At 40.4% G+C, this 15,705-nt stretch overlaps 1 pseudogene; it reads left to right on the forward strand.

The window, feature by feature from the left end:
- Window positions 1-2,715: 2,715 nt before the first annotated feature.
- LOC128124083 (carcinoembryonic antigen-related cell adhesion molecule 1-like) lies at window positions 2,716-15,211 on the forward strand (annotated as a pseudogene).
- Window positions 15,212-15,705: the final 494 nt, after the last annotated feature.

A 15,705-nucleotide genomic window follows, 5' to 3' on the forward strand; every position in this document is an offset into this window, starting at 1 on the left:
CCTTTGTTGCCCTCTTACTCCATAGTGTTGTAGGTGGGGGCAGTTTCTTTATCAACAGAGTGTAGAATGGGTAAAAGTCACAAGGAGAAAAACGTGGCTCAAGTTACAAATAGAGCCAGCTTGGTGATGGAGGCATGTTAATCTCATGATAACAAGCAAGCTTAGCACTGTTCTGCATGCCTTTAACCCCAGCACACCAGAGGCAGAGACAGTTGGATCTCTATGAGTTCCCAACCACTCTGGTCTTTGTAGCCAGTTTCGGATTAGCCAGAGCTGCGTAGTGAGACCCTGTCTCAAAAGAGAGAGAGCACGAAGCAGGAGGCATAGAAGTACAAGGCCACTCAACTGAATGTACCAGGCTTTGCCAACTCCCCATGAGAGACCTTGCCTTGGAGGAGGTGGGAATTGCAGGTGGATTGGAGGAGAACACTTTGGGGTGGGAGGAGGCAGGACAGGGGAATCTGTGGTTGATATGTAAAATGAATAGAAAATATCTTAATAAAAAAGAAGTACAAGGCCACTCCAGATTACACAGTGAGACCTGGTCAATAATAACAACAATAGATGTCAATATATCAAATAAAAATGCAAAGTGATTAAGAGTTTAGGGTGTGAGTCAGACACACAGACCACCCTCAGAATCTAGTAAAATATTCATGTCATTCTACACCCCATACCACACAATCAAATTTTCTTTAGATTATTTCCAATACCTAATATGAATACTGCATAGACCCTAGTCTAATTCTGTTGAGTACAGGACAAAGATTGAGGAAACAACACATTTTCCATTGTAGACATACTTTTCCAAGTAGTTTGTTTCCAAGGTTTTAATCCATAAATAAAAAACCCATAGATAGAAATGACCTATATTGAGTTTCTTACTATGTTAGCTTATTTATTCATTTTGTATGGGTATTCCCCTCATAGTGTATGGAGGTCAGAGGACAATTTGTGGGGGCCAGTTCTTGGAGACGGGGAATTGAACTCAAGTAGGTGAGCAAGCCCTTTATCTGCTAAGCCATTTCACTGGCCCACACTTGTTTGTCCTTTTATATCTGTGTGGCAGTTTTGTGATAGGAACTGGGAGGGAAACAGCAGGCACTCTTCCCAACTGAGCCATCTTGGTGGCCCACATACTGAGTTTCTTATTCTCATGCTCCTTGAACAAGACTCTTTTTTCCTGATAATTATTTTTTTTGTGGTATGTAGCAGTAGTAATAGTAGTAGTAGTAATAGTAGTAGTAGTAGTAGTAGTAGTAGTAGTGTGTGTGTGTGTATGTGTGTGTGTGTGTGTGTGTGTGTGTGTGTGTGTGTTTGATTCTTAACTATTGACCTATCTCTCCAGTCCCATAAACAAATACACGGAGAGATAGCTCAGTTGTTAAGAGCCCTAGCAGCTCCTCCAAATGAGAGTGGTTCAATTCCCAGCACCCACATGGCAGCTTATTACTGTCTATAATTGAAGTTCCAAGGAATTCAACAGTCTCTTCTGTCCTCCTCATGTAGAAAACATGTGTGTGGTGTAGAGACATATAAGCAGCCAAAAGGCCCATATGATGCATCTGGCATCATAACAAAGACATCATTTAAAATCCAATTTCAAGGTGCTTTCACCCTGTCTCCTAAAAGTCTGACAACTTTCAGCTCTGATCCATTTTAGGTCTTTGATCATTGTAGAGTTGATTTGTATATGTTGTTAGGTAAAGGCTTAATTTTATTCTTTTGCATGGATATTACATCTTCCCAACATCCCTTGTTTAACTGATTTTTCTTCCAACATTGTGCAGTCTTAGCAGCCTGATCAAAGCACATCTGGTCACGGGGGGTCAGATGGACAGCAAGAATGCCTTCCAGGCTCTGTAACTCAATAGGACAACTCTGTTTCACAACAAATTAATTCAAAATAGCCAGCAGAAATTAATGTTTTTAACAAATATAAAAAGTGACAGATGAAATGGTGCATATGCCAACTGTGCATATCTGACACACATTATAATATATATGCAAAACTGTGCCCCATAAATACACATATGATCATTTCAACTAATCTTTAATTTAATCATGGCCAGGGTGAAGGAGCAGTTCTGGGCTTTCCAATTCCATTTCACTGATGTGTATGTTTGCCTTTATGTCAGTAGTAGACTATTTTGATTGTTGCAGCTTTGGACTAAAATTATGAAATCATATAGTATGTCCTCCAATTTTATTCTTTTTTCTTTTTCAAGATACTTTTAAGGCAAGGTATGGTGGTGCTTGCCTCTAACCCCAGCTCTTGGGAGCAGAGACAGGTGGATCTCTGGGAGTTTGAGGCCAGCCTGATCTATACAGTTAATTCTAGGACATCTAGAATAGACTTTTCTATTTCTGTGCAAAATGCTACTGGTGTTTTGATCTGATATGCATAGAACTGACAGAGTACATTCAGGGATATTGTCATCTATTAAAAAAAGTCTTTCAGGAAAGCTTCCTATGCCTGTAATTCCAGCCACTCAAGAAGTTGAGGCAGGAGTACCTACCACAACCAATTCAAGGCCAGCCTGATTAATTTAGCGACACCTCTGCTGTGGATATCATTCTGTATAAATAAAACACTGATTGGCCAGTGGTCAGGCAGGAAGTATAGGTGGGACAAGGAGAGAGGAGATTCTGGGAAGTGGAAGGCTGAGGCAGGGAGACATTGCCAGGCTCTGCCATGAAAAGCAGCATGTGAAGATGCCGGTAAGCCATGAGCCACGTGGCAAGGTATAGATTTATAGAAATGGATTAATTTAACATATAAGAATAGGTAGCAAGAAGCCTGCCATGGCCATACAGTTTGTAAGCAATATAGGTTTCTGTGTTTACTTGGTCGGGTCTAAGTGGCTGTGGGACTGGCGGGTGACAGAGATTTGACCTGACTGTGGGCCAGGCAGGAAAACTCTAGCTACAACATCCTGTTTCTAAATAAAAATTAGAAGGCAGAGCTTAGAGTATAGCTCAGTGGTAGTGCATTGCTTACCATGCACAAAGCCCTGGGTTCAATCCCAGTACTGCAGAACAACAGTAATAATGAGATTAAGTCTTCCAACCCATCAACCCCAATGGCTGTCATTTCTTGTCTTCTTTCATCATCTCTTATTTGGTAGTTTTCTGAGTGTAAGTCTTTTATCTCCTTGGTGGAGTTAATTCTAAGTATTTAATTTTTTTTTGGTGCTTTCACAAATAAATACTTTCTTCATTTCCTTTCAATTGTTCATTGTTAAGGCTTGGACTATTTATTGCTCCGGGGCTGAACGCTTGCCGGGCATGAACGAGGCCCTAGGTTCAAGCTCCACTACTGCCAGGAAAAAACAAAAATCAAATTGTTCATGGTCCATAGTGGTATACAGAAATACAGCTCACTTGGTTATGTTCATTTCATTAGCCAACCAATTTACTAGTTTTACTCATTTAGTTCTGAGATCTTTCTAGAATGTTCAGGATTTTCTATGAACAAGTTCCTGTCATCTACAGATATCTTTAGCACCTCATAATTGGGCACCTTCATTTCATTGTCTAGCCTAATGGCTGTGTGTAGCACTCCTAGAGGTCTCTTGAACAGAAGTGGTCACAGCAGCATTGTGTGTTCTTCCTGATCTTAGAAAGAAAGCTGTCAGTCTCCCCACTGCATATGATGTTGGCTGTGGGTTTCCATGTATGGCCTTTGTTACACAAGCTGGACTTCCATCATGTTTCAGTGTTTTTATTATCAAAGTTTGTGAAACTTTGTCAACTTTTTGTTGATTCAATCTGATTTGTTATACAGCTATTTGGTTTTGTTTCTTTCCACGATTCCATCTCTAAAGAATCCAGGGTTGTAGGAATTTGTCTATTGCATCTAGGCCACACAACAGTTAGCATATAACTACTGAGTGCTCTTTAAATTCTTCATATTCTTGAGAATGGATGGTGAGGTCTCAAATTATATTAATATCCATCTCCTTTTTTCAAAGTTAATCTGGGAAAAGGTTGCTAATGATGTTAATCAAATTTAAAGAACCAACATTTGGTGCATCAGCTTTCTTTGCAGTTACTCTATTCTCTGTTTTGTTTATCTTCATCCTCATCTTTAGTTTTCTCCTTCCACTAGGATGGGGGAACTTTTAGGGGGCAAGACTCTCATTATATAACCCAGATTTGCCTCAAATTCACAATTCTCCTGCCTCAGACTCTGATGCTAGGATGCTAGGTTATATCACATCCTTCACTTGCTTCCTAGTACTTTGTAAAGACTTAATATAATAATCAAGTAACCTTTTTTGGCAAAATACCACACACAGAGAAAGAAAAAATGTTGCTGCAATTATTTCTACCACTAATGTTAGCCTTGAAGCCAGGTAGTCAGGTTTATCTCTGATTAACCATACAAATTTAAGTAATTTTTGAAAACCACTTTAAGCTTCAGTTTTTCATCATCTGAATGGAAATAATTTCTATGTGACAGACTCATCATATAGATGAAACCAGATACAAATACAGGGCCATCCACATCATAAATACCATACCACCTTGGTCAACATTAGCGTTAATAATCACTCTTGAGCAGACTGGTGAGGTTTGAGCCCCAAAGTCACAACAAGGAGTAAAGATGTGAGGACAGCATTGATACATAAGGGATGTGGGGAGACACATGTTATACAAAAGGTGAAATCACATTAATATGGCTACTAAATAAAAATGGGAGAGTAAAAAGGAAGGGGGGCACTCTGATGCAAAATTTCAAACCTGGAATTTTACTAGATTTCATCCTCCAGGATGTGGCCATGATGGACTGATACAGGCAAAGTATAGTGGAGGAATATACTTGTGAAGGTGAACCTGAGATAGCCCTCAGGACACATGGTGATATTTTATTTGTACTGAAATGTGATTTTATTTGTATGTTAATAAATAAAGTTGCCTGGGGGTCAGAACTAATAGCAAGCCATAGCAGAGCTGGGCGTTCATGGGACATGCCTTTAATCTCAGCACTTGGTAGGCAGAGCTAGGTAGATCTCTGTGTGGTCAAGGATACCGCCAGCATTGGAGATACAGGCCTTTAATCTCAATACCACCCATAGAAGACCTAGAGGTCTATACAGACAGGCAGTGATGAGACAGTCATGTGGTTGGGTTTACAAGCAATGAGAAGGCAGAACGGAAAGTCTATATAAAGACAAACACACAGGAAGTAGGTCTCTCTTGGCTGAAGAAGATTGCTGAAGCAGGAATGGTAAGGCTCTTAGCTCTGACCTCTTGGGCTTTTATCTTTACATTGGCTCTGTGTTTCTTATTTAATAAGATGGTTACTTCTACAGATATGATCTTTGTGGATGCATAGAAGGAGGCATGTCTTAGATTGCAGTGCAGTTGCAATAGAGTTTCAGCAAGGTCAAGGCTAAGTTCCCTAGAGTCACCAACCAGAGGGATTTGGGGTATTACAGAGTCTGACTTGCTATCGTACCAAACTGCAGAAACCATGGTCTCTGCAGAGGACCTCGTACAATGAGAATCAATAGCCTGGGCCTTCTGTCACTTAGATCACAGCTGCTAGAGACCACTTATTCATGGTTGCCACAACTGAAACCCTGAGAATAAGATGTAGGGTCTTATTCTCTACACACTGAATATTGAACACACAAAGTTGCAATTGCCCTGTCTCACATTCCCACAGCTTCACGTGATTGCCTCGATGAAATTGATGGAAATCAAGGCTTGGAAGAAAGAGGGAAAATTAACCTAGAAACACAGGGAGGTGAAAAGGACACTTGCTAAGATCTTCACACTTCAACTCACCCAATCAGTCTTCTGCCAGCAAGGCTGGAAGGTATTTATCAGCTATATGAGTTTCCTGGTAGAAATTTCCAGGTCACTTATGCATACTATTGTATTGTCTGCAAATAGTGAAAGTTTTACTTCTTCCTTTCCAATTGTATCCCTTTGATCTTCTTTTTGTTGTCTTATTGCTCTATCTAGAACTTCGAGTAATGTATTGAATAAATATGGGGAGAGGGGACAGCCTTGTCTTCTTCTTGATTTTTGTGGAATCAATTTGAGTATCTCTCCATTTAATTTGATCGTGGGTGTTGGCTTGCTGTAAATTGTCTTTATTATGTTTAGGAATGTTCCTTGTATTCCTGATCTTTTCAAGACCTTTACCATGAGGGGTGTTGGATTTATTCAGAGGCTTTTTCAGCATCTAATGAGATGATCATATGGGTTTTTTTCTTTCAGTTTGTTTATGTGGTGGATTACATTGACAGATTTTTGTATGTTGAACCATCCTTGCATCTCTGTGAAGCCTACTTGATCATGGTGGATAATTTTTTTTTTTTTGCTGTGCTCTTAAATTTGGTTTGCCAGTATTTTATTGAGTACTTTTGCATCAATGTTCATGAGGGATAGTGGTCTGTGTTTCTCTTTCTTTGTTGCATCTTTGTGTGGTTTAGGTATCAGGGTGACTGTAGCCCTGTAAAAAGAGTTTGGCAATGTCCCCTCTGTTTCTATTTTGTGGAACAATTTGAAGAATATTGGTACTAGCTCTTCTTTGAAAATCTGGGAGGATTCTGTGTTGAAACCATCTGGTCCTGGGCTTTTTTGGGTTTGGAGATTTTAATGACTGTTTCTATTTCCTTAAGTGCTATATGTCTATTTAAATTGTTTATCTGGTCTTGATGCAATTTTGGTATATGGTACCTATCCAGAAAATTGTTCACTTCTTTGAGATTTTTCAATTTTGTGGAGTAGGGATTTTTCTTTTTCTTTTTTTTTCCAGCTTGAACTTCTTTATTACTTAAAATAGTATACTTAAAATAACTGGACCTTGTTTTTATACTCTTCATAAACAGTGAATGTTCTTTCTTTCTTTTTTTTTAAATTTTTTATTTTTATTTTGCAATACAATTCAGTTCTATATATCAGCCACAGATTCCCTTATTCTCCCCCCGCTGCCCCCCTTACCTTCCCCCCAGCCCACCCCCCATTCCCACCTCCTCCAGGGCAAAGCCTCCCCCACGGACTGAGATCAACCTGGTAGACTCAGTCCAGGTAGGTTCAGTCCCCTCCTCCCAGGCCAAGCCAAGTGATCCTGCATAGGCCCCAGGTTTCAAACAGTCAACTCATGCAATGAGCACAGGACCCAGTCCCACTGCCTGGATGCCTCCCAAACAGATCAAGCCAATCAACTGACTCACCCATTCAGAGGGCCTGATCCAGTTGGTGACCCCTCAGCCATTGGTTCATAGTTCATATGTTTCCATTCGTTTGGCTATTTGTCCCTGTGCTTTATCCAACCTTTGTCTCAACAATTCTTGCTTATATAAACCCTCCTCTTTCTTGCTAATTGGACTCCCAGAGATCCTCCTGGGGCCTAGCCATGGATCTCTGCATCCAGATCCCTCAGTAGGTGGATGAGGTTTCTAGCATGACAATTAGGGTGCTTGGCCATCCCATCACCAGAGTAGGTCAGTTTGGGCTGTATCTCGAAAATTAATAAAAATTCATTTAGGACAGGATTATTTCTCATTATATTTCTATAAGTTCTGATATCATTGATGAACAGAGTTCATAAAAAATCTGGAATTTTATCTTTTATTTTTAAAGTCACAGCTCAATATTTAAGTATCTACAGGTAAATAACAGCCTGTATTCAGGCTAGCAGCTTTAGAGCACCTTTGTCCTGCAGCAGCCTAGTACACAGTGTGACCAGGCAATCCAGGATTCATAAAGATGGGTCAGTATCCTGTGAAAACATGTAAGTATGTCCTCTTTTTGACATTATGAAAACATCAGGACCTTTACAAATACAAGTGTGAAGGTTCTGGCTGCTTAGGTGTACCTTTGTGGCTTGGCCAGTGGTAATAAGGAATGCCTGTAGTGGGAGATGTGAAAAATTAAGTACCAGTTGTTAAGAGCTCTTGAAGTATATGTAAGGCCTTTGTCCAGTTATGAGCTCTAGGCCTTCCTAAAATTGAAAAGCAGTAGAATAAATGGTGTATTATTTCTTTATTTCATACCCATAAATCATAAGGACATAGGCCTCATGGGTGAGCTTCCAAAGGGAGAGAATTTGTAATTGTTAGACAGACATGAGAAAGTGCCAGTATAGACTTATCTGTCGATCTATAAACTCATAGATTTTATAGTTTGTTATGAATGTAATACCACCTGTGTAATAAATGTATTGTAATAAATGTATATATTATTCGGTTGGGGGAATGTGAGGAAACTCTAATTGACAGATAGTTCTGATAGTTAATCTGCATATATGATGTGGAACTCAGCTCAATCAATGAGTTCTGGATAAACAGAACTCATATTTCCTGCTCTGCATGTCAGCATTTGACTTTCATTATGTCAGGGTTAGAATGCAAGCTGAAAGTGAAATGCTAACAATATTTAGGATGAGGAGGTATGATGAAGAAGCAACTGATAAGTCTATGACAATTATATTTTGAATTCTAGGGGTGGCTGTGGGAGATGGCAAGCCAGGCTGTGAAGCTCCCCTTGGCTCCAATAAAGTCATTTAATTTTTTAAGGTCTTGTAACAGCCTGTAAGCCTGATTTTTTTCTAATCAGCAAATACTGGGGTGACTCAAGGGCCGGTGGGAGGTTTTATATGCCCTATTTTTAAGCTTTTCCTCCACCAGACAAGCTGCTGCTACAATTCTCTCAGCATTCAAAGTCCATTGTTTAACCCAGATAGGAGCATCAGATTTCCATGTAGTGGGGTCAGCAGTCAAGAGTAGTCCCTCAGATTAATTTTGTACCCTAAGCCATGTTTGTCATTTATAATTTCTAGAATAATGGACTCAATTATGCCTTTGGTTTGTTTACACAAGTTCTTTTAAGTTTAACACCCATCTATAGCATTTGAGCTGATAATACTCCATAGCAGAGATCAATGATACACAAATTAATTACAGCATGTCTCTTCCCCACAGAGTGTTAGGTATAAAGGGGATGCCTGTGGGCAGAATAGACTTTAATTTTATCTATCTGATCATTTTAGTATTTCTGAGATTTTCATTACAATATTAGCTTTACCTAGACCTGTAAGAGATGAAGGAGTAATAATTATCTTAAGTACCTGGCCAATCATTTTCTAAAATGTAAGAAATGTCTATGCTTATGTCTAGCAAGTCAATTATTTTCTTTCCCTGTATTTTAAGGATTTAGTTGGTCTATAATATTGAGTTTCCTGAACCAAGAAGACAATAACACTAGAATCCAAACTGGCAGCTTCCTTAGGCGCTGCCCTGTAGATTCTGAATTATTTTTGTAGGAGGTTTACAATAATCGTAATTTTCCCAGTAAACTCAGGATCAATCATTCCTGGGACAATTATTATACTTTGTACAGTGGAGGAGCTATGGCCTATTATTAGCCCAAGTGTCTCTTCTGGCGGACGTCTGTATACTACCATATTAATGCAAACATAAGTGGATTTCTAAAGCCTATTATCTCAGATTTCAATAAAAACTTTATCCATAGAGCTAACTTAGGCATACATCCTCAATATCTCCAGGTTATTTACTGAGACTTGAGTACCATTTATACCATATCTAGATGTTTATATGTTATATTTATCTATCCCAATAACTGGCAATTCATATATCATAAGGTATTATTTAACTTTCCTAAATGGTCTGTATATCTAAACTTTCATACCCTTCTCAAAACTTTACATCCAAAAGCACTTATGTATTTAATTAGTCAGGAGACATAGGAGACTGATTATTGAGAACAGCCAATGTAAAGTGAATTTCTTTTAATGAAGGAACAGTAAAAGCTTATTCTGAAATCTGTTTGGTGAGATATCTTTTATTCAAAATTGAATAGCAAGGCATACTATCTTCAGACATAGTAAATGGAAATATTATGTAAATGATCTCAAAGTGTAATTTGGGCTAATTTCTGGAAGTAAGAGGCATGGCATAGTTTAAAGTGGGAAGCTTAATTTTTTTTAATGTCATGGGTGAAGTAAGGAATTTATTATGTTAACATTCAGCATATTTATCATGTTTCTAAACATAGTTTTGTATAGAGAATTTGATCATTTATAAGATGATCAAGCTTTAACTTGTATCCTAATAACTATCTTTAATAGCTTATAATTTATATATGACTTATCCTTAAGAATGTACAGTTTAGGTCGGCCAATCATGTGTATTTTTACAATGACTACTGGTGTTACACAAATTTTGGTTTTTTGGTTGTGAGACAGGGTCTCACTATATACTCCTGCTGGCCAGCCTAGAATTCCTAAAGTAGTGAGATCGAAGGTGTGCACAACCATGCCTGGCCCATAAGCATTTCTTTTTTATTTTTTTCATTTTTGGTTTTTTGAACAGGGTTTCTCTGTGTATCCCTGGTTGTCTTGGAACTCACTTTGTAGACCAGTCTGGCATGGAACTCACAGAGATCCACCTGCCTCTGCCTTCTGAGTGCTGGGATTAATGTCATATGCCACTAAGCATCACTCCATAGCATTTCTCTTCTTTTTTTAAATTTAAGTTTTTTTTGAAATAGGGTTTCTCTGTGTAGTTCTGGTGCCTTTCCTAGATCTCACTCTGTAGACCAGGCTGTTCTCAAACTGGCAGAAATATGTCTGCCTCTGCCACCCAAGTGCTGGGACAAAAGGCGTGTGCAACCACCTGCCCGCTCAAATAGCAGTTCTAGATAGCTTTCCAGTTACTGTTTTGAAATGCCACAACCCAAACCAACTTGGCAGTTAGGATTTATTTAGCTTACATTTCTTGATCAGGGTGTGTCATTGAGGGGAGTGCAGGCAAGAACCATGGGGAAAGCTTCCTGGCTTGCTCCCACAACTTGATCAGCTGCTTTTCTTACAGAGCCCATAAGAAAGGGGCCATCTGCAAGGGGATAGCACCGGGTCCTCCTCCACCAAACAGTAATTAAGAAAATGCCTTGCCGGCCATTGTGATGGAGGTGATTCCTCAACTGAGGTTTTCTCTTCTCATGTGAATTTAGTCTGTCAAATAGACAAAAACTAAGCAGCCTGTCTTTATTGGTCATCTGTTCCTCTTTCTTTAAAAGGAATGTCAGGTCTTTTCCTCCTTTTTGGATTGAGCTGCTTGTGGTTTTTATTGTTATTATTGTTGAACTGTGAGAATTTTTTATATATTTTGGCCCATGTTCAGTAGTTCAATACGTAACATTCTCTGGCACTTGAAAATGATCTCTCCACTTTCTTGATCCATGGTCTATTACTTGTTAATAGTGCTTTGTGTTGCCTTCAAACTGTAAGTAGTCTGGAGAAAGAGTGTGATCTTTGATGTCTGTGTACAAGACAGAATGATTAAGTCAACTATTTAACACCCAATACAATTTTATCTCCCATTTGTTATGGTGAGACATTGGAAATTTGTCTTGGCTACTCTGAAATATACATGGCCATTGACTACAATTCTCTATGGGTTATTTCTAACCTGCTCCTCTTTCCTATGTGAAATTTACATCGTGCTACTGAAGATCCTTGGTGTTTTGTTCCCACAATCTGTTAAGCCTCATTTTTATTTATTTATTTATTTATTTATTTATTTATTTATTTATTTATTTATTTATTTATTCATTTGTTATGCAGTGTTCTGCCTGCACACCAGAAAGGGACACCATATTTCATTATAGATGGTTGTAAGCCACCATGTGATTGCTGGGAATTGAACTCAGGAACTCTAGAAGAGCTGCCAGTGCTCTTATCCAATGGGCCATCTCTCCAACCCAAGTTCAATGATTATTTCTTGTAGGAAAATAGTAACAGACACTGCTTGGTGGAAGGTCAGGTCATTGTTCACATTTAAGGTTAACTTACAGGCCTAGCAATGATCATTTACCATGTTTCCTATTATAGGGAAACTTAGACAGAAAACACAATCATTGAGTAAGGGTCACATAGGCCATCAGTGGCAAAAGCTATCGGTACACAACCACATCTCCAGGTGCCCACCATAAAGACTTACTAGGTGGCCTTCACTCTTCTAGATCATTTTATAGACTCAGGATTCTTATAGGAAACCCGGATTCATGTCAGTCAACATCAAACACCTGACAAGAATAGTCTACCTGTGACCCAGCATGACCTAAATGTCAGGCACATCCTGGGCTGTGTGAGATCTCTGACAGGCTGTCAGGTTTCTCAGGGAAGCTCAATGGGAAGACTAATCATAACTTATCTGTAGGAGAGTCCTGAACAGCAAAGGCTGGGAGAACTCTGGTCTACACAAAGCAGGGGAGGTCAGTGTAGCTGGAGGGACCTGAACCTTGTGTCTCAAGGCAGACAATGGTTCAGTGAGGACCAGGAAATAAAATGAGGTCTCTCATTCTAAGTCTTGAGTCTGATCATCACCAAACACCGCAGCTCAGTTCACTCTTAAGAAAGTCCTTACTTCTTCCATACACAGGACGGGAGGCCCCATTATCTCTGAGCACTCAGCTACTCCATCTGCCTTTAACTTACTTCCTGCCTGATTCTTTAGGGATCTGGGTCAGCTGGGAGTTAAGAGACTATCTCTGGTTGTAAGAGGCCTTTGCAAGAATCAGAAGTACCACACAGGGCTATCATCTCTCTGTGGTCAGCACAACACTGCTATCCAAGCCCAGCATCACAAACAACAATTCCAATCCCATGGATGGTGAGGACTCAGTAGCATTAATGTGTGAGCCTGAGACTCAGAATACAGCCTACCTGTGGAGGATAAATGGCCAAAGCCTCTCAGAAGAGGACAGACTGAAGCTGTCTGAGGACAACAGGACTCTCACTTTACTCAGTGTTGTGAGGACTGACACAGGTCCCTTTGAATGTGAACTTGGAACCAAGGGAGGGACTCCAAAAGGGACCCATTCTCTCTGAACATTACCTGTAAGTATTTTCTGTTTCATCCTGGCCCCAACTGCCTAAATACAGAGGGCTAGAGCTATACCATGCTTAGTCCCAGTCCCCTTGGGTTCACGACACAGACCTACCATACAGATACGTAGGCTGTCAGGGCATCCTGAGTCAGCCCAAGCATATGTGGACAGGCCCAGCATTGAGCTTGAATGGGCTCCAGGGACTTCTGCCTAGAGAGGCTCAGGGTGATGGAGACAGGGGACATGTTACACTCAGGCTCAGTGCACACATGAGTGTGCAGTGGAGATGTGTGCGTGTTGTGCTTGAGATAGATCAATGCTTGTGATGCTGAATGAGTACACTTCTACTAATCTCCTCTCCAGGTCTGGGTGAAATCTGCTCAATTAGGTTAAAGCACAGCTCAAAGAGATACTATGTCCTTCTACAGACCAGGATTTCCCCTTCCCTCTGCTGACATCACCTGTGGCTTTGTTCTGTTTGCTCCAGATTGTCCAGATGTCACCATCATATCCCCCTCAAATATTATTTCCATTCAAGGACAATCCATAAATCTCCTGCCACACAGATGTTAACCCACCTCCACATTACTCTTGGCCTGTCAATGGAGAGAGCTCATGTCATCCTCACAAGAGGTCTTCATCCCCAACATCAACACTAATAATAGCGTATTCTATTCCTTCCTCATTTATAACGTTTTCCTTGGAGTCAATAGGACAACAGTGAAGAAAATTATAGTTCTTAATAAGTGGATCTCTTTAATATCAGCACAAGGTTTGAAGTGGAGTCCTTTGGCTATTTGGGAAGGTGCAGAAGCATTTAATTTCCAGCCCATGTTTTATGGGAACAAGCAAAACTCAGTCTTCCCCCAAGCCTCCTGCTCCATCCCTATGTCTAATTACTTCCTGGTTCTCTGATTTCTGGCTGATAGGGATGGAACTTGAAATGTGAGGAGGAGGTTATCCGAGTCTTGGAAAACCTAAGGTTGTGTGAGGGACTTTTCATGGTTAGGAGAGACTCAAGATCAATATTTCTTTCTGTACCTAACACAAGCTTTCCTGTCCCCTCCATTTGCATTTTATGACCTTCATGACCTACAAGGAACACCCAGGGCTTTCAACTGTGCTCCCATTCTTATTCTCCAAATTGGAGGAGAAAATTCCCCACAGATGGGGACAGGAACTCTGCTCCCAGGTTTTTTCTTGTCTCAGCTCTGACTCCATGGAATTTGAAGAGTGGGTGGAGAAGGTTCCTGGGAGCCCTGTTCTGAGTCAGGGTGAACCATGTCACTGACAGTTGATGATGCTCTTTTGCTTACTCTTCTCCAGGCTCAAAAAACAAATATCAGCTCAGTGGGGTGGTACACATCTTTGATGCCAGCTCTGAGGAGCAAGAGGCAGGTAGATAGTGTGAGTTTGAGGCCATCCTGGTCTACATAGCAAGTTCCAAGCAAGCAAGGACTGTACTGAGACCCTGTCTCAAAAAATATCAATACTGAGGATTAGAGTGGCAGGCTGTGGTCAGCACTGTGATTATTCACTTACTTCTCTGTAGTTTTAAATCCATATCCATGGGGAGGAAATAGTATTTTTTTCTACATACAGAAAGCCTTCAGTTAGGGATATCTCCCAGTCCTGAGGTATAGCCTTTAACACCTTTAAGATTAGCTAGGCCATCTTAACCCCATGAAATTTATTTAATAAAAAGTAAACAGAAGGCTATTTAGTAAAAGAGTGACCTGACTGTTGACAATCACAGAGAGTGTGAGCAAGAATTCCCACAAATATCATTGGGAAATACATTTCCCGCCATCATGAGATTTCTGGACATGTGTGTTGAAGAGGCTCCCAGTGTCGATCTACACAAATACCCTGAGTCAGGGTCAATGTGGGTGATCTTGGTAGGAGTAAGATTCAGCTCTCTCTTTACAGACCATATCTTGATCCCAAACATGCAATCTTGCAGAGGGCCCCTTCATTCTACGGGCCCTGTGAGCTGGCTGAGATCTCTGATGGTGAAGGACTCTCAGCTGGTCCCCCCCCCCACTGTTTATCCACAGACCCAGTGACTACACCCTTCATCCAAGTCACCAATACCACAGTCAAAAACCTGATCTCTGTGTTCCTAACCTGCTTGTCAAACGACACTGAGATCTCCATCCATTGGCTCTTCAAAGGCCAGAGTGTGGAGCTCACAGACAGGATGAAGCTGTCTGAGAACAACCATACCCTCCAAATACACCCTGTGAGGATTGAGGATTCTGGGGACTATCGGTGTGAAGTATCCAATCCACTCAGTTCCAAGAGGAGTGACCCCATCCAGCTGGACATAATACGTGAGTGACCTCTGTTTCCTTCTTATTCCATAGTGTTGGGGATGGGGGCATTTTATTTATCAACAGAGTGCAGAATGGGTCAAAGTAACAGGGAGAAAAACATGGTTCAGGAAACAAACACAGCCAGCTTGGTGATGGATGCATGTTAATCTCATGAAACAACACCAAACAAGCTGAGCACAGTGCTGCATGCCTTTAACCCCAGCACACCAGAGGCAGAGACAGTTGGATCTCTATGAGTTCCCAACTACCCTGGTCTTTGTAGCCAGTTTCAGGTTAGCCAGAGCTACATAGTGAGACCCTGTCTCAAAAGAGAGAGAGCATGAAGTAGGAGGCCAGCTCAGATTACATTGTGAGACCTGATCAATAACAACAACAGTAGATGTCAATATAGCAAATAGAAATGCAAAATGATTAAGACTTTAGGATCTGAATCAGTTACACAGTCAACCCTCACAAACTAGTAAAATATTCATGTTACTCTACACTTCTTTCCACATAT

This window comes from Peromyscus californicus, unplaced genomic scaffold, assembly GCF_007827085.1.
Source record: "Peromyscus californicus insignis strain IS unplaced genomic scaffold, ASM782708v3 Scaffold_4__1_contigs__length_199733344, whole genome shotgun sequence".
NCBI classification, from domain to species: domain Eukaryota; kingdom Metazoa; phylum Chordata; class Mammalia; order Rodentia; family Cricetidae; genus Peromyscus; species Peromyscus californicus.